This window comes from Rhipicephalus sanguineus, chromosome 2 (genome assembly GCF_013339695.2).
Source record: "Rhipicephalus sanguineus isolate Rsan-2018 chromosome 2, BIME_Rsan_1.4, whole genome shotgun sequence".
Lineage (NCBI taxonomy): Eukaryota > Metazoa > Arthropoda > Arachnida > Ixodida > Ixodidae > Rhipicephalus > Rhipicephalus sanguineus.
The window spans coordinates 15,930,189-15,951,126 of NC_051177.1; positions in this window are offsets into that span (position 1 = coordinate 15,930,189).

Here is a 20,938-nt window from a genome sequence, read left to right on the forward strand (position 1 = left end):
TGGCAAAACTCCGGGATTGTCCACGCAAAACTGGGCAGCTATGCGCAGCAGAAAGCGGGTATATGCAGCTCCTATCATAACGTAGCCTTGTATAATATAGTATAGCGGAGGGGTGGGAAAGGGAAGCGAGGCTGAGGAGGAGGGGGAGGCCACCAGCTGCGCTGTGTCCACAGTCTTCGGTGCGTAGCGGCGCCAATGTTTAACAGCGAAGCCCTTCTAGCTCGTCGTAAAATTTCTGTTGGGACCCGAAACGGTCGTCATCATGAACCGGCACGCGCTCTGTGTTTGTTTGTTTGTTTCCTCAAAAATATGGCACTTACCCAGTCTGGGGGATTGGCCAAGACTGCGTGTCGTAACTTCTCTCTGATACCTTCAAGCATGCATATTAATAATAATAATTATAAAAAAAAGACTAAATTAAAGAAAAAAAGTGAAAAAAAAGGAAATCACATCAAATGTATCAAAAATTGTGCACTTTTGAGCAGACTAGACAGCCGTGTTCCTATGACCCGAACAAATTGGAATTGATTTCAATTTAGACTGTTAGATTTGAACACATTTTTAATTACTGTAAGAATATTTATTAAAGTAGAGATTAAAATGGGATACGTTTTGTAGCTTGAATAAAATTACACACTGCATCGAATACATCCCTGTGGCAATGTCCCAAAACTAAGGCACCGAAGCTTAGTACTATTTCTACAGATAAATTTAAATCTATTTTCGAAAATGGAATAACTAGAAGTCGTTGTCTAAGTAATGAATACCTGCGACACGGCAAAAAAAAAATAATCTTCAATAGTTTCTAATTCTTGACAGAAATGACAAAGATGCGATATCGCCGGGCCAGCCCTGTGTAAATATAAGTTTAATGGGGGGACACGGCATCGAAGTGTGGTCATCATACTACATCCTCTTCTGCTTCGCTCCGAGAACACGTGCGGCGATTTCTCCCGCGTGGTCTGTAATAACACTGGTGGGTGAGAGAACTAGTGCCGAGAGTGAGAAAGAAGGAGATACAAAGAAAGACAAAGAGAGAAATTCTTGCCGAAAAAAAGTTCTTCACTAGGCGGTATTCGAACCCGCGCACCCTCCATCCGAACGCGAGCGTCCGAACCACTTCGCTATCCAAGCACGCTAGCAGGGCATAGAATAGCCTTGTATTGTATAGTGTAGCGAACGGGTGAGAATGGAAAGTGAGCGTGAGGAGGAGAGAAGTGATGGTGAGGAGGAGGGGGGAGAGTAAGGCACAGCATAGAAAGGAGAAAGGGAGAAATAGAGGGGAAGAAAGAGAGAATCAAAGAGAAAGAAAGAAATAGAGTGAGAGATAGAGAGAGCAAAGGACAGAAAGGAGGAGGACGCAAGCTTGAAATCTTGCTGCCCCTAGTCTGTCCAGTCAAACAAGGCGCGACGACATCTTTTTCTCACGGGTGACCGGCAAAGGCGACGAAGGTTGTCGTACCCGGCAGCGCCGCACACAGCGCTTCGCCGAGAAGCCCGCTACATTACGACGCCAGCCGGGATGAGAGAGAGAGAATTAGCGCTGTAAATGCAATTAGCAGTGGCACCACCGCCTCGGCTTTGAACGTGTGTATACCAAGCTGCACTGTGGTACCGGTCGAACAAATGGCGCAGGAGGGGGGGTGTCTTCTCGCGGTGGCGCCGACGTGGTGCTGTTTTTCGGCGCGCAGGCGTGAATGCGGGCCAGGCTTCCCGTTCAGCGCTAGTGTGAGCACGCGCGCGCGAGCGTATGTGTGCATAGCCACTGAGTGAGCACACCTCGTGGCCCTATAGCACACGAGGCGCCCAAGGCAAGAGAATTAGGCCCGTGCATCAGGTGAAGCGGCGCGCATTCATGGCGGCCGAGAACGCAAGCGTTTCGCGTTTTACCCTCGGGCGTTGTTGAAAGTCGAGGCTGTTTTTTTTTCTTTATTTCGAGGCGCATTTTTTGCTGCATGCATTTTCTTTGCCTCTTCGCTCGATGCCTAGATTTCATTGAAATCGTGTGGAGTGTCAGTGACGCCGCGGTGGTTCCGGCGTGCTTTACACAGCGGAGCTATTTAAGGCGGCCGTGAGCTGCGAACAGAAATGATTTTCATCACCGTGGACCGGCTCTCTTCGACCTCTTCTTCATCGTCGTCTTCTGCTTCGCTCCCAGAACACGAGCGCCGATCTCTCCGGCGCGGGATGCACGGATGGGCGATACAAAGAGTAGAGAGAGACAGAAAGAAAGTTAAACAAAGAGAAAAGTTCTAAGGGGAAATGTTTCTTCGCTAGTCGAGATTCGAACACGCGTACCCACGATCCGAAGGCTGGCGTCTTAACCACTCGGCTATCCAAGCAAGCCAGTAGAGCATAGCATAGTCTTGTATAGTATAGTATAGCAAGGGGGGTGGCAAAGGGAAGTAAGGATGAGGAACGCAGATGTGAGGGTGAGGAGGAAGGAAGAGAGTAAAGCATCTTATACAAAGAAAGAGAACGAGAGAGAGAGAGAGAATCAAAGAAATACGCAGAAAGAAATAGAGAGCGGGAGAGAGAGATAGAAAGAAGCGAGAAATAGAGAGTCAAAGAAAGGGAAGAAAGAGGAAGGAAAGTAGAAAGACTGAGAAAGACAAAGAAACAAATTTCGTTTATTAGTACCTCAAGGGTCCCGAGGGACATTACATGAGGGGTGGAAAGAAAAAACATGATAGATAAAAAGAAAGCAAGAGAGCAAAAACAGCACCAACAATAACAAAAAAAAAAGAAAAACAGCAGTAGATCACATTTACAAGGATAAAATATGGCTTTTTACTGCAGTTTTAAATTGGGCAAACTGAGATGACATTGCGATGTGGGCAGGAAGGTCATTCCAGTCTTGCGCAGTCTGCAGGAAAAATGACTTCTGCAATGTCTTTGTTTTAGAACGTACGGGATAGACGGCGTTGGGGTGAGAATGGCGCGATGTCCGATGTGCAGGTCTGATGAATGCATTGCCTGGCGGCAAGGAATGGAAGAACTTATGATACAGGCACAAACGTGAAACTTTACGGCGAGTGGCAAGATGAGGAAGGGTAAGTTGAGATTTGACTGCTGACACACTTATGTTAGTCGAGTAATTCGAGATAATGAATCTGGAAGCACAGTTCTGGATGGATTCGAGCATAGTAGAAAGGTTAGCTTTATGAGGATCAAAAATGGCATTAGCATACTCAAGTTTAGGCCTTACGAGTGTTTTATAAGCTATTAGTTTAATAGAAGAAGGTGCCGAGGCAAGGTTGCGACGAAGGTATCCGAGAACTCGATTAGCAGAGTTAGTAATGCCTATGATGTGTCGTGACCATGTTAAATCAGATGAGATATGAACACCTAAGTATTTGGTAGTGTTAGCAGCGGCTACGGGGTAATTGTGTAGAGTGTAAGTGTTAGCGATGTAGTCTTTACGTTGAGGAAAAGTCATTACAAAAGTTTTGTTAATATCTAGGGACATTAACCAGTCTTTACACCATTCCTGTATAGTGTTAAGATCTGTCTGTAAAACGGAAGAATGTAAGATATTAGTTACAGGGTGATACAGCACGCAATCATCAGCGAATAATGTAATGTTAGAGTTGATGTTACATGGCAAGTCGTTAATGTAAACTGAAAAGAGGACTGGACCTAGTACCGTACCTTGTGGAACGCCAGAGTGAACACGAGAGAGGGGAGATTTGCAGGAGTTAGCAACAACAAACTGTCTGCGATGGGTTAGGAATTCGCGAATCCAGTTGAGCACGGAGGGGTCTAAGTTCAGGCATGAAAGTTTAAGCAGTAGGTGACTTATCAAATGCTTTTTCGAAATCAAGAAATATGGCATCAACGGGGATATTATCAAGGTGCGAGTGAATTTCATTCAGGAAGAGGGCTAGTTGAGTTTCACAAGAATGACCGGGACGAAAACCATGCTGATTGGGATGGAAAAAATTGTTAGCAGACAAAAAACGCGCTACTTCAGAGTACACGATATGCTCCATTATTTTGCAACAGACAGTGGTGATGGATATGGGACGGTAATTGTTAGGAGACGACCGACTACCTTTCTTGAAGACAGGGACGACCTTCCCGATCCGCCAGTTCTCTGGTACAGAACCTTTATCTAGTGATTGCTGAAATATTAGCGATAATATAACACTGGTTACATGTTTAGTGTTTTTGAGCACCTTGGTATTGATACCGTCAGTTCCAGCAGCTGACGAATTTTAAATGCGAAGCATTTCTTAGCGAACCTGTGGCACTTTGAGCGTTTCTATCTACGTATCTATCTATCTATCTATCTATCTATCTATCTATCTAGCCGCCTACGTCTGGGTGCTCTCATGATCACCTCCTTAACCTTGTGTAGACCAAAATTGGCAAGAGAGGGTAAGCGTATTTGACGAATACGATTCTCGGGTCATGACATGAATAACGTGAAAATCCTGTCACGTACGTCGTCAAACCGTTTCCATTAGACACGGTTTGACGTACACTGCGGCCACGTACACTGCGGCCACGTACACGTGGCCGCAGTGTACGCATACCCGTACACTGCGGCCACGGGCCGCAGTGTACGGGTATGCGCCACAGGTGATTGACAGTTTATATCTACCCAGGAACGGCGAGAACAGACATTGGTAACCTAAATGCGAGAGTGTTAAGAAAAACCAAGATTGGCAGCGTTGACTCAACGAATGGAAAGAATAAAAATTACGATCCCAGCACGAATCGAACCCAAGCATTCTACGTGGCAATCATGCATTCTACCACTGAGCCATGCCAGGTCTATAAGCTGGTTTGGAAAAACAGCCTACGCAGGCGTAATAACGGTGCAACGTCAGTTGTGGTTGTGGTGCTTGCTATCTAATTTTACAAGAAAGCAATGAGCACTATTTGATACTCTTACGATGTGTACTCCTACGATACAGGCGTTATATCAGATTAACGTCTGCTTTTTCCAGTGTTGGCTCCGCTTTTATAGCAGTCTAATAAACATTACATTTGTATTCCTATGATTCAGCAAGCTATATTGAAGCATTGCTCGACCTCGGAGGAATACATTAACGAAAGTTACAAATGATATCCACATCACCGCACCGTCAAGTGCACTTCGTCCGCCAGAATGACGCAGTGTCCTCTTCATTTCTTACGAGGCTGGGCGATGGCCTCATGTTGACCGAGGATGATGCCAGACTGGTTGACAGCCGCTTTGCAGACTAGGCAACGTAGGCCACATACGCCCAGGTAGTCTAAGAATACGACAAGTGCCATCCACTGATGTTGGTCTACGTAGCACTATCCAGGCCTACCAGCCTCGGCGGCCCATTCCTTACCAACACGAAGGGTGGCTTCAGGTTCCGACATGTCGCCGGCTCTATCGACTCACAGTTTGTCGACGAAATGGCCGAGGCATCCACGAATTCCAACAGCTCTACTATACCACATACTACACTACACATGGACCCCTCGTCACCGTGATCACGACCGGATCCTGTAAGCCATGACCACCTGCTGGTGCTGACTGATCACGGTGATAATGACCTTGTTCAAGAACTGTCAAGAGCTTCTTCCACACATGCACACGGGTTCGTGAAACGTGCGTGCGTTCTCCATCATAAGGGACAAGTATAAGCACTGCATATCTGCTTACCACTTCTGGTGTTGGTAATACCCACGTTGCGGTTGGCAGCGTTACCCAACCGCAAACAACTGGTTATATAACACATATGCGGCTCTTCAACATAATGTGTGCGTATGAAATTTATACAAATCTTTAGCGTCATTTTGTGACGTGTCGCTCAGTAAAGAAAAATTACGCCACAGTCACCTTCCCGCCGCATGCTTCGCATAACATGGACTCCCACGGTACATGGGATCTGCTGAATTTTCTTTTTAAAGTTGTCGATGACATGAACAATGTTGGGCTGAAGGTAATACAATTCATGAGCGAATGCGCGTAGGACGGAAATGAAGGAAGGTTCTGAGTGGTTTCAGGAGTGAAAACTGAGCAAAAGGTATTGTTTAGTACAATAACGACATCCTCTTTGGCAATTGGATAACCATTAGGATCGATTAGTGAAATGCCATCCGTCTCTCCAGGTTTTATCGTTTTCCAGAACCGTATGGGATTGTTGCGCAGCAAAGAATGTAGCGTGGTTCCGTAAAAGGGACTTTTGGCTTGCGTGATTGAAGTTGCATAATCCTCAGCTACAGTGAAGTATCTCGCCCAAGCAGTGTTAGAATTGGAACGCTTAGCAGATCTGAATAATCTTTTTTTCTTATTGTTGAACTTGTTTAGTTTACCGTTAAACCACGGGGAGTGTGCTCGCTCTTTAACAGTAATGGTGGGGACATATTTTGCGGTTAGACGTAACATCTCATTTTTAAACATTGACCATGCAGTTAGTTTCAATGGAGCGCGAGTGATAATGATTTTCGAATTCATCACAAAAGACAGCTAGCTCATCAGCCATAGAAGCGTAGTCACCTCTGTCGTACAGTGTCAGAGTTTTTAAAGTTTTCTCGCTTTTCTTTATATAACTGGACAAGGTACCATGAACAATACAGTGATCACTTAGCGGTGGAAGATAAGTCAGTGAGGAACAGATGTCGGCGTGTGTTGTAAATAGTAGGTCGAGAATGTTTGAAGAATGATTTGAAATGCGTGTTGGCTCAGTGACTAGTTGAGATAGGCCGAATGTAAGACATGTGTTCAGGAAATCACTTTCGACGCTATTTCTTGACAGCGTGACTGCAGGGTTCTACATACCATTAGGATCGATTGTGTGATAGAGAAAGAAAGAAATAGTGGAAGAAAGAAAGAGAAAAGTTGCAAAACTTTGCAAAACAGCAAGAGCCAAGACTACCTAGGCGCCCATCAACTCTGCTGTCTCTTTAGCCTCCAGTGCAAGCTACGCTGATTTTTAAATGCGAAGCATTTCTTAGCGAACCTCAGGCACTTTGGGCGTTTCTATCTACGTATCTATCTATCTATAGCCGCCTACGTCTGGGCGCTCTCCTGGTCGTCTCTATAACTTCTAATACACCGAAATTGGTAGAGCAGGGGATCAGTGTATGGTGAACGCGATTCACTTGTCATGACATGAATAACGCAAAATACCTGTCGCGTACGTCATGAAACCCTTTCTCTCAGTCACGTGTGGCACATACCCGCATACCAGAGTTTAAGTTATGCGGGTATGTGCCACAGGTGATACAAAGTCTCAACCAACACAGTAAACGCGAACACACATGGACACGCAAGGAAAGTGATAATAATAATTGTTGTGGCTTTAATTTTGACCATCTGGTATTCTTTAAAGTGCCCGAGATCGCACAGTACACGGGCATCTAGCATTTTGCATTCATCGCAATGCGACCGCTGCGGCCGGGATTGAACCCGCGACCTTCGAGTCAGCAGCCGAGCACCGTAACCGCTACACCACCGTGGCGGATACAAGGAAAGTGAAGAAGCTGAAGACAGAACAACCCTTGAAGACGCTCAACTACTATGCACTCGTTCACGTGGTCCACAACGTGGACCACGTCGATTACGCAAGAACCGGGTTCAATGCTTCCTACAATAAATCTACCGAGAGAATCAAGCCTCTCGTCATTACCGGTGGCGCTTCAACATTGACTTATCAAGACCCAACAAGGCCTGGTCTTTACACTGTGTGAAAGACGGCTTGTATGTGGACAGGGCATCAAAAGACCTCGCTGCCACGTGCAGGACAGGAGGCGTCAAGGATCATTTCATCGTAAGAAGCATCCAGGATTTCCACCAGCTGTGCTATACCTCGCACTTCACTACACTTAGACCTCTCGTAGCCGCGATCACGAACGTATCCGATTAGCAAGTCCGGTCCAGCTGCTGGTGCTCACTGATTACGGTGATAATGGCCATGATCAAGAACTGTCAAGAACCCCTTCTACACATGCACATGGGTTCGTGAAACGTGCGTCTGTTCCCATCATAACAGTTAAGTATAAGCATAACAACTCTAGCGCAACTGCAACAACTGCAACTGTGACTGTACCGTACGTGCAGTGCGCCTGCGTGTGCCACTCGTCTGTGTGTATATCCAGGGAAATTTTGCTGAATGAAGCTTAGTTGCGAGTAACGCCTGTTCTGTGCATTTGTGTTTCTTCTTTGTGCTGTTCGGATTCGCGCTATCCAGTAATGAAGAATATAAGCACTACATATCAGCTTACCGCGTCTGGTGATGGTAACACCCATGTTGCTGTTGGCATCATTACGCAACTGGTTATATAAAACATATGCGACTCTTCAACATATGAGTGTGTCTATACCACTTCCACATTTCTCTTGCGTCATTCCGTAACGTTTCGCTCAACATGAAAAGTTACGCCACAGTCACCATCCCGCGCATGCTTCGCATAACATCGATTCCCACGGTACGTGGGATCTGCCGAATGTTTCTTTTGTTTATTCTTAAACGAAAGCGTTCAAGGCCAAAAAAGTGTAGAAAAGCACTTCAGTGATTCCAATGACAAGCATCTCAAGACTCCGCCCTAGGAGATGGCGTCTGTATTTAGAGCTGAGTACGAATGTTACGCTTGCTGAAGCGGTGCCGCCAGAAGCGACGTACGCACGAAGCCGCATTGTAGTGGTGGTGTTCAAGAGAGATCACCGATGGTGTGTGTGGAGATGGGAAGTGGCCCGATGATCAAACTTTCCCATACCTGCGGGAACGAGTGTACATTTGATATTAAGTGCTTGGCACCGTGTATCCACGGTAGACATTGATCAGCTATTTTGATTGCACTGGCACTGGAAGCTGCGTGTATAGAAACTAAAATTAAATGCTTCAATGACCTTTCCTGTTGGGTAATAGCCAAACAGTTCGCTAATTCATTGCTGCAATACCAGCATCCACGGGGACTACTTTTCAATATACACATATACATATATGTATCCTCTTCTCAGTGAAAGCTCTCAAGTAAAAGAAGTGTGACGTAATAGAGGAGGCGTACATGTCGTACTACACGGTGGTGGTTGAAGTACAGAAAATGATGTTCACCATAAAGAAGTTCTTGTGATTCCTCATTGAGCTCCACTTCAGCAACAATGTTTGCTCTCACCTCCATGGTGACGGTTCTTAATTACAATATTTTGTTTAGGAGATTATCGCGCTTTTATGTAGCGCCGACTACTCCTTTTTACAGGAAATATAATTAGCGAGAATCGCGGACATAAAGCTTGGAGGACGCCGCTTTCAAGAGTAGAACGCGATAACGTAATCGGACTGTGTTCGTCTTGTCTTCTGAATCACTAGCCTGGCTTCGCTTCTCACTCGGACACCTAAGCTGAGCCGCAAGGAAAGCCAGAGTGCGGATGCGCGCCGGCTCCTATATCCATGCATGCGGTGCGACAGAACACGGAAAGCGCGCCTGGTGGGCGAGGAGCACGCCGATGCTCGTTGCCCTACAGGACGTGGTCGCCTTCGTGCGCTTATCTCAAGGAAAGAAGGGGGGCGGGCGCGGGGTAGAGCGGGGGGTTGTATGTCTTGTGCTTTCCCCGCGATGTCCGCGCTGAAGTCACAGAGCGTACGAAGGTCACTTCGCTCGCAACAGCGGCCGCGTTTGCGAAAGGAGCGCGCTGTTCAAACAGAAATAAGTAACAACTGCGACGTTTAGTTCGCGCTCGTTCTGTGTGTACCTGTTCGTTCGTTTCGTGCGTTCTGCTTTATGTTTCAGCAGTGCGCTTCAAGTATCGAGCTGTGACGCATGATAGTTCGCGCTCGTCCTGTGTGCGTTATTTTCGTTCGTCCTTTGGGCTCGAGCGACGCGCTGACAATTTCGAGCTGCTTTCCGTTCTTCGCGTTACATTCCAATTTGTTGCTATCGCATTCATTGCTTCGCCTTTGCGGCGAAACTGTGACTTTTTTATCAGAAACTCAAATGATGTGTTTTTGACGAAACAGTAGGCGTGGAGTGAGCTAGAAACTGCAAGTATTTGCTTTTTGGTCTCTCAAAGGCAGTGCATTTTTGGTTGGCTGTAGTGTGAAGATTATGAATGTTTGTGCAGTTGGCAACAACACACTACTGAACTGAACTTCTCTGTATGTGTCACACACACACACACACACACACACACACACACACACACACACACCACACACACACACACACACACACACACACACACACACACGCACGCACGCACGCGCGCACACACACACACACACGCACACGCACGCACGCACGCACACACACACACGCACACGCACGCACGCACGCACACACACACACGCACACACACTATAAATTCTTACAACACCCGCTTTATATACGATATACAACAACACAACACTCGAGTCAAACACAATAAGTACAGATGTATTATCTAAACACTTAAAAGTTAGTTCGAAAGACAAGGGAAAAGTCTATGTGTGCACATAACCGTTAGCACGTCGCTGTCGGAACCAGGAGCGTCCCAGAAGCGACGCTTTGAAGTCGTCGGCTCGGTGCTAGAAGTTCCACTCGGAGTTAGGTGGCCAGACGGTGTGTTGCGAACGCGTGTCGTCAGCACTCCGCAGGGTCATTGACGTTTAGGTGCACTGTTGGGCTGCCCACGAAGTGGCGCCAACCGTTTGCAGCAATAAGCTCGAGGTCTTGAGCATCGGCAGGAGCGAGGATTTTCTTCTCCCCGTGGGCCTGCTTCTTCCGCCGTTCTTTTTTCTCTTCTCGCGCGCCCCTGCTCTTTTCTTCTTTTTTCTTTTTCTCTCCAGATACTCGTGCCACGAGGGTTTCTAGCATCACTCCTCTCATTTTCTTTTGTTCCCGTGGTTTATATTCCTGTGTTACATCAGCTTTCTTATTTCGTTGCTGTCGTTCATCAATTTTTTTCCCGTTCCTACACGCACCACATGGCACGCATGCAACGCTATGCAGCTGTGGACACCAGCAGCTTTATAAGAACTCATGAATGTCCTCTCGATGCTTCACAGAGCCTGGCTTGGTAGCAGAAATCTCGTTAGGAGAGTGTGATCACATAGAATGCAATTCTGAATTGTGCAATGGATACCAGTGCGTAATTAAGCAAGTCATTGATACATTGGAAACATTGAGAGTACCACTATTTTGAGTCCAATTTCATGGTAGCTCTTATCTCAGTCATCCGATACAGTTTGCAGAATCTGCACCTACACTCTGTCACACCTATAACGCTATATTGAATTTACAGTGGAGTGCCTCGATACTAGGCACCTATAGCATGAAATTGACTTTAATGCGAGGGATTCGTAGTGTTCCTGGCGAAATGGTCAGTACTTATATAATAGCAGTGCTAAGAAGACAAGGACAAGAAAGTGCAGAACACGAGCGCTTACTCAAAACTGAAAGCTTTATTGCTTCAACAGAAAATATATACCTAAGCCCCATCCTCGCCTATTACCCGCCAACTAGCTTGCCTTTCCTTTTTGCTTCAAACGGTCAGTATTGTGATGCATTGCCTTTACAATGAAGTGGCATGTACATCGAAGTACTTTGAAGCTCCCCAGCGCATCGCTATTATTGTGTTTAACTTTGTTTTTTTTTGTGTTCGGTAGTTGGAAAACCGTTCACAAATTTGCGACACCAATATTAGTCCTGTTGTGACTGCTTGAAATGAGGCTTTAGCCCTTAACTACGAAACTGGTGTACGCTTTAATTCACGGTGGCAGATATTTTTGGCTATCGCGCTTATTCGAAACCTTGTCTTAAGAAATTCAATTTGAAAGGTAATGCATTGCCTGCATGCTCTTGATTTCTACCTTGAAATCACGAGGTTGTTCACCTCGTGATTTCCAACTTGTTTCCACCTCGCGATTTCCAACCACCAACTTGTTGCAAGTTTCTGACTTTCCTTATAAGTGAATGTGCTGAACAGAGGTGAAGAGTACAAAGGATGGGCTGCATGCACCTCGTGATTTAAGTTATCACTGTTAGGAAAGTTTTTACATTCATTTACACTTTATAGTTATATTAATTGCATGTCTAGTTTTTGTTGGCTAGGGGACATTTAAAATAGTAGGAAGCAGTAAATAGCATAGGAAATTTTCAGTGCGCACGCATTTCATAGGTGGCAGAAGCAGGGTGGTGCAGTGCTCATAGGCAGGTGCTATGTACGCCGTTGGTTTAGTCAGATAAAAGTGCAGTGAGAAGGACAACGTCTACATGCTGCTCTGGCATTAGCAGAGTTTTATGTTTAAATGTAAATGAAAGAATTGAGGCTGTCCACTGTGGCATGCCTCATAAGTATATATCTATATTTTGTCCTGTCTAGCCTAAGATTTTAAATAATTTATTTGGAATATTTTGCAGTACGTTTTGAGGATAAATTAATTATTTTTCTAATAGGAGTTGCCTCCACGAAACAACGAGCAACACTGAGCACTAGCTGTTATACCTTGTTATTTTGCTACGTTTAGAAAAACATGGACAAGCCATTGAGCCCTGTCTTTCTGTACCATAATGCTACATCTTTCTAGATATTACAGGAATAAAAGTGGGCTGCACACTCATTGCATATCTCACAAGAAAATACTTGGCAGCTTCTCAATTTTGTATTTTGATGTTTTCTTGGAAAGGTCTGCAGTAAAAGAAGTCAAGTTAGTATTTTGTATGGATGCAGAAGGCTTAAGGGACTTCTTTACTTGATGTCTTTTTTAGGAAGACTGAACACTTTTGGCAAAGCAGCAACAGTTTTGGCCCACCTGTTTGTCTACAAGACGGTGTCTTCTGCGAACACTCCTGTGCCTTACAGTATACTATATTGATACTGTACATCTCTCAGAATTTACGGTTGTCAGCACTTGGACTGCTGCATTTGTTATGCACGGTGGACGAGAGGATGACCGCCGCCGTAGCTCAGTGGTATAGCATCGGACGCGTTATTCGAAGGTCGCAGGCGCGGTCCCTGCCGGCGGCAAGTTATCTCTTCGTCCATTTTACTTTCTTCAGATTTATATCCTAACTGCTACAAATAACACCCCCTATACTTTACTTGGCATTATTGTCTGTTAGTTCTCAATAATATTGTGTCTAAAAAAGAAAAACGAGCCTTTAAAAACCATCTTCTTTCCTACAAGAAAGTCATTGCATACCTGCCCACAGGCGAACACAGAAAGTTCTCCTCACCCCATCCATGCTTGCGAGTCGCACTTCACAAGCGTGAGTGCTGACGAGCAGTGCGGCCCAGCGTTCCGTGCCCGAGCGGTGCACTGTTCCAACTAATGCCAGCAAATCTAGAGGGCTTTGTTCCCCATTAACCGAATCTTAGTTTTCTCCATATTCACGACCGCTCCAGACGCGGGGCCAAACTGCGTAGTCTTCTTGAGCACTACTTTTGTCAGCATAAAAATACGCTATGTCATCATTTTAGCATTAACACATTTAAGCTTAAACAATATTAAAACATCACCATTCGTTCAAACATGGTGACCATGCAAATACAGCGGGAGAACGGGCAGCGGGAGAACTGCCCCTATGGGAATTAGTAGGGTGGTTGTACTGCACGACATATGTCACCAAGCTACTATCCCTCGACCTGGGTAACGTGTTCTGCGTACTTTTGCAGTTCTTAATGCATTTGATGACATCAGCTTTATAGGGCGTTCATTCTTAACTCGATAAAACTATCAAGATGCCTTTCCTACGTTGAGGAATTACAGGAACGGAATTGAACTGCCCGCCCATTCCTGGAATGGGAATGGGCTCAGTTTTTTCATTCCGAGGAATTGAAAGGAATGGCATTGCGGCAAGTTCTAATTCCCCGGAATGGAACTGGAATGGAATGGAGGCGTCCATTGCGCAACACTGGTTGCGAGCGCTCTACGTGTTTTGGTTGTGTGGGCTTGTGCGAGTATGAATGTGTCATTTTTTTGCGTTCGATTAATTTCTTTCCAAAGCTGTTTCAATGTGATAGTTTTACTCCCGCGAAGGAGTGCTTTCACTCTACCGCAGGAGTAGCACTGTGCTCCATGAGGAGGCGTTGGATCGCTCTCTGTTTAGAGAGAGTTGTTTCCCCCCGGGAAAAGGAGTGCCCAGCGGGACAAGCGAAAACTCTCGCAAAGGGCGTCGGGGCACTCCCTTTGTTCTAAGAGTGTGCCTGGCCGTGTGCATACCGGTTGGCGCGTACCGCGATGACGATTTCTCGCGTAAATGTTAACTGCGCCCCTGAACTAGTGATATGGCCGACGCCACAATGTCCCGCAAAAGGCCTTTCATCTTTTGGGAAAGTGCAGAGAAAGGCCCACGGATAACTGGCTTCAGCGCCATTGCATGCGGCGATGCCGTTACAGGAGAACGCTTGAAAGCACAAAAAGTGAGGTGACGGCCACCTATGAACGCGTCAGTACGGCACAACCCTATCGCCATAAGAAACTGAAGCTATCTGCTCGTGTGCCGGAGCGCTGTTGCACGCGTGCTGCGCGGCTTTAATAAGTGACGATCGAAACGCCCCTCGCCATCATTCGCTGTTCCCTTCTTTCCTTGTGACTCGTGAGGAACCGCGAAGTGCGCGTCGGTTGCAGAATCCCATGCAGTTTGCCCTCGCCGCGTCGACCCAACAAGATGCTATCTAAATCCGACAGACAGGAGGAGCGGGTGCGAAGAACATTCCTACGGTGAGCGCGACCACGGTACAGCACTGCCCCGGCAGTGACGGCGTGAAGAGGCGGCCTGCTACACGGAACTAGAGAATCGGCTTCATGCGGCAGCAGGTACCACCTTTAAACGGCGTCAATTTTCGCAGATTGCTGTGCAGAAGCGCGTAACACGCACATCGGAGTTAGCAAGGTGAGTCGTCCGTCTGCTTTGCCGCCATCTGAGTGCTTAGAGTGTTTCCTGTCATAGTTGCGAAATGTCCCTTAGCATCGCTATCGGACGGTAGTACGAGAGAGCAATAATTTATTTTGCACAGTAGTAAACTGAAAGGAAAAAATTCGGCAGATCCCACGCCTTGTGGGAATCGGTTTCATGCGAAGCAGTCAGCGAGTACTTCTATGCTGTTTTTTATGGCTTTGAGCCAAGCTTTACGAGGTGGATCGACGTGTTTTTGTAAGTGTAGCAGCTGTGTGCACATCGAGGGCTTACCAGGCACGTCGACAACACTGGCGTTTAAAGGGTAACTTATGGTTGGACGTAGCGTCAGCACTCACGTTAGTGCAGAGACGCCAGTTTTATCGAAATGGAGTGCAGGTATACGGTGAGATGATGCGAATGTCCCGCGTTAGCGTATTCCTCCGGGGTCGAGGAATGCTTGAATATAGCTTGCTGAATCATAGGAATACATATGTAATGTTTATTAGACTGCTTTAAAAGTGGAGCCAGCAACTGAGACACAACTGACGTTTAGCCTGACATGACGCCTGTATCATGCGAGCACATGTGTAATGTTTATTGCCTTGTTATAAAATTAGATTGCCAGCACCGCAACCACGATTGACGTTGCACCGACATTACGCCTGCATAGGGTCTTTTTCCAGAGCAGCTTCGAGACCTGGCGTGGCTATGTGGTAGAATATACCTGACTGCCCCGCAGAATGCTTGGGTCCGATTCCTGCTGGAATCCTGGATTTTTATTCTTTGCATTCGTCTGGTCAACAGTGCCGAAGTTGGTTTTTCTTAACGCTCCCGCATTTATATTACCAATGTCTGTTTTCGCCGTTCCTGGATAGATATAAACTGTCAATCTCTTGCGGCGCCTACCCTCATATCGCGGCCCGTGGTAAACGGGTATGTGCCACACGTGTCTAGACGAAAGGGTTCGACGACGTACGCGCGACAGGTTTTTCATGTTATTCATGTCATTACCAGACAGTCATATTCGTGAACACCTCTTACCCTCCAACGCCACTTTTGGTGTAGACCAAAGGTTGCGTGGGAGGGTAAGAGGTTAAGGAGGCGATCACGAGAGCACTCAGACGTAGGCGGCTAGATAGATAGATAGATAGATAGATAGATAGATAGATAGATAGATAGATAGATAGATAGATAGATAGATAGATAGATAGATAGATAGATAGATAGATAGATAGATAGATAGATAGATAGATAGACACAGGGGCGTAGCCAGAAATTTTTTTCGGGGGGGGGGTTCAACCATACTTTATGTATGTTCGTGCGTGCGTTTGTATGTGCGCGTGTATATATACGCAAGCAAAACTGAAAAATTTCGGGGGGGGGGGGGGTTGAACCCCCCCCCCACACCCCCCCCTGGCTACACCCCTGGACAGATAGATAGATAGATAGATAGATAGATAGATAGATAGATAGATAGATAGATAGATAGATAGATAGATAGATAGATAGATAGATAGATAGATAGATAGATAGATAGAAACGCTCAAAGTGCCTGTGGTTCGCTAAAAAATTCTTCGCATTTGAAAAGAAAACGCCTGTAAACTGCCATTAACGAGCTCTTATTGTGGCATCCCAGTTATTCAGCGGCGCACATAAATAAATTGCAAATTGCACTTCGCGATTACTGCATACTACCGTTCAGCGCATAGTGTTGCTGCGTTCCCAGCAATTGCGCTGTTTTACTGGAATCATAGGCGTGCGCACGGGGGCGGGGGGGAGGTGGTAGTCACCTAGGAGGAGGGGGGGGGCGCAATGTCTGCCCCATACTTTGACTTAATAGGCGCTGCGGTTAACCCCCCTCCCCCCCTCCCACGCGACAGGGAACCCTGCGCATGCCTATGACTGCAATCACTGATAGATGCAGATGACACGTGCATTATTTTCGTGCTCCGTGCCAGCCTTAACTCCCACACGCAAATGCGACAGTCGCGATTTTCGTAGCTCTCTTATACAACATGCGTTTTCTTTTCGCATTTTGTAGACAGATACAATAACATGACCGTCAAGAGTGTTGCCTAAACAATATGTAAATCCCGAGAAAAAGAAATGGCTATGTGCGAGCATCACATTGCATTCTGCCGCCTCAATCCGCCTCTTTCATTTTCCTGTGCTGCCCTCTGCCCTTTTGGTAGGGCCTCAGAGATGGAGAGACGTTTCGCGACTTTTCCGCTCGGGAAGGGCGCATGCGCCGGAGCATAGTCAAAAATGCGCATTACGCGGGAAAACGTCTTTTTCACTTTCAGGTGCGCTTTTAAAGCACGTAGATAGTGCTCACCTTGTGAACATATCTAGCAGTTAATTTTTCCGCATAATATTTTGTGATGATTAGATTACCAAAAGCATATCTAGCAGTTAATTTTTCCGCATAATATTTTGTGATGATTAGATTACCAAAAGCATCTTCAATGGTCCTGCAGCGTAAAGACATGTATTATCTTTGTTCTAAGAGCTATTGTTATTTTTAATTTTGTAAGTTTTTGCAATGCACACATATTTGACTCGACATTCGAAAAAAAGTTTTTCATTTATTCGTATACACAAATTTAGATATCCGCACACTGCAAGACAGCGAATTCTGCACTTATCCACTTTCAGCAACCAGAAGACCTTTTCACTGTTGGCAACCGCAAGCAATCGCGTGAATGTCCTTATTGAAGCGGTCTCTATTGGGCGCGAGGACATACCATGGCGTCACCATGCGGAAGCACCCCTGTGTCCGCCGCGGTGGTATAGCGGTTACGGTGCTCGGCTGCTGACCCGAAGGTCGCGGGTTCGATCCCGGCCGCGGCGGCCGCATTTCGATGGAGGCGAAATGTTTGAGGCCCCTGTACTTAGATTTAGGTGCACGTTAAAGAACACCAGATGGTCGAAATTTCCGGAGCCCTCCACTACGGCGTCTCTCATAATCATATCGTGGTTTTGGGACGTTAAACCTCAGATATTATTATTATTTAAGCACCCCTGTGACGTGCAAGGTTGGATTGCTCCGCCCACCGCCACTTTCGTGTCTCCTTCTTCATTATTCTCGTTGCACTTCACTTCGATGAAATCAGTAAAACTGCGGCGGCTTCGTCACTGACTGTACTAAATGCTAAATAACTGCTCCGAAAAAAACGTTAAGCTCCTCATAACGCCTTAGACAACGCCCTGACTGCCGGCGTCGTCTGCTATACGGAAGCCACGGCGGCCGAACGCGCTGCTTTTGTAAAAGGTAACGAACTACTCTGTGTCGAAATAAAGCAGCAAATGTGCTTTAGCGCGTGCTTGCGGCAAATACACATATTTTTGCCCGAAGAAATGCGTGCAACCTCATTCATTGTAGGTTTGCATCTGAAAATGGGCCGCGGTTGACACGACAAGCATGCGCAAATTTACATTCCTGTTTAGCACACATATCTCTATGAAGCACGACGCTAGCGGATTCTCCGTTTTGTGGGAAGCAACGACGCATGCTGAGAGCTGTATGCAGCCGGAACCTTTCTGATATGATTGGAGGCAAATGCGAGAGAGCCATACGCACGCGCGGGCCTTACTCGGAGTTGTAGCTAAATATCAATTCACATGAGCACCGATTTCTCTACGGCACGATCTTAATATTTACCTGTTGCTCTTTATTGCGCTCCAAATTTTCAACGGTTGTCACACGGTGCACTTTCGATCATCATCGAGCCACATAGGGATGAAAATTTTCGATGATTGACTCAGTTCTCCAGGTTCTACAAAGGGGTCAATCGCGATCAAAAATTTGGTCCCGATCGGGCTCCATTGCGATAGCAAATGTGCCGTGTGCCAGCCGGCTGTATTACTTTGCGCACTTGAATGAGATCGCTGCAAGGTGTGACTCACCGCGGTCTAAATGGCAATTTTATGTTTCAGTAAAATTACCGGCGTCCAGCATTTACAGCTTCATTGATAAGCAGTATGACACTTCGCTGTTGCCGTTAGAAGGTGAATCGGTGTTTGAAGCTGGCCACGTTTTCGCCTGTAGCGTAAAACATCATAGAGAAGAACGAGTGGCACTGGCTATGGGCTCATTATGGAGACATAATATGTAAGCAAGGGACCTCATGGGTTGAAGTCGGGTGTCGGACAGAAACATGTGCGGTCGGGAAACCATGCGAACGATTAATATGGACACCGCGGAAGGGGGAGAGGGCGCTGACTGTGGTGGAAGCCCCGTCGGCGAGACAGGTAACTTTCAGCAGACTCAAGCAGCACATGTATGATGTAAGAAAGAAGGTTTCATCGAACGCACTGGTCGGGCACGCAGAAGCAACTGGCAGTGTACGAAATACACTACGATAGGGCGAAAATAGCGAAAGGGAAAATAACTGGACTGCTCGGCTTTATCTTGAATCTCTGACAATCCAGACAACGGCGCACACGCTTAAACGTAGTGACGACAACTTCTCACACGTGTACGCATGTTGCTACGTCATATTTTAAAACGTACATAAACGGACTGCTTGCACATTAATTTTTCGTTGTGAACAAGGCTCCCGTGCGGGAGCCGAAACGTCTTGCTTTTATGTGAACATTCCTGGTTGGTGCCCATTTTAACCCCGTGGGATTGAAATAACGATGAAAGAAAGACAGGTGACAGCGACGTCATGCTCTTGCAAAGCAGGGTAGGGGTAAAAGTGAAAGCTAGACGTAGAGAACAAAAGAAGATGCACTAAGAAGCGCAGGCAGAGTTTTGTTGAGTGCTGTGACGATGTTGTGTACAAGATTCCCCTTTCTTGCGGGCGTTGGTCAAAGGGTGCGGTGCGCTAATGACCGCATGCGCGAGCATTCTATCAAGGTTCAAAAGCGAGCTAGGAATAGTCAATTATCTCTTCATTGTAACAATTGCGGTTGCCAGCAATATTTCAAAGATATGACTTTCCTGTCAAAACACCATGACGAACGCGCCCGTGTCTTTTCAGGAGCTTATCATATCCAGAGTATCGGCGAGGCATGTGTAAGCCTCCCCTCGATTTTCCTACTTCCGAAGGAGCTAGAATTCCTGCCTCTGCGCAGGCTGTCTATTTTTCTGTTGCTTCGTTGTGATAGTGGTGTAATATATATATGCTGACTGCAGGAATAAACACATTTGGTTGTTGACCGGGCTTGTCTGCCAACACGAAATCGTGCTCATCGCTACTCATCCTCTAGTCGGAAAATGCTACGAAGCTTTCAGGAATGGCATGATACATTTGAGAAACCAGATATTGATCGTGGAAGATTTATAAGCGACAGACACCTAACGTCGGCGCAAACATACAAGTCACCACACACAACTCCGGCACCCTACCAAAACTTTTCCAGCGGCACGGGGGCATGAAAAAGGCGCATGAGCGAATGCACACATAGCGAGAGCCGTAGCTTGCTGCAGAGAAAGCGTCCTCTGTGTTTCCCGCATCGTTTCATTTTCAAAGTGGTACTGATATTCGCTTTTCAATGTTGGCTTTTCCTGTAAAATGCAGGTGCACATCTCCTAATGGCGTAAGATAAAACGAACCAGGGTCTTTTCATACAATTGCGGCTATGCGCAAAAGCTAATTTGTAAGGATTTTTTCATAGTCGAAGGAATATTCTAGGAGAATGGCCTAATTGGGTTTTTATTTTTTTATTGTGGTTGAATAGTCATTTTGTTTATTTTTCCACATGTTACCTTTTCGGCTGGCTTTAGGGCGCACGCCTCGGCACTATGCCGTGCTTGGTTCGATAGTTGCAAGCGAACGGACGACAGAAAAGTAAACGCAGGACCTATCCACATTTTCCACTTTCTCTTTAGCCATCACTAGTGACACTAATTAGAACCGGTAATTTGAGTCCCCTTTTAATTATGAAGTCTAAATGGTCGTCGTTCGCGTTCCTGAGTACCGCTTCATGCTTGAGGCCGGTCCGCTCGTCCTCCTTTGAACAACATAAAAAAAAACAAAATTTTATATAAGGTAGGAAAGAGGAAACAGTAACACGAGCATGTACAGATTATCTACGCCTAGAAAAAAAGCCAATTGCGCTACGGTCGTGTATACAATCTCGAAAAAGAAGGAAGTCTCATACGCCTTCAGCGGGCGAAATGCGTGCCATT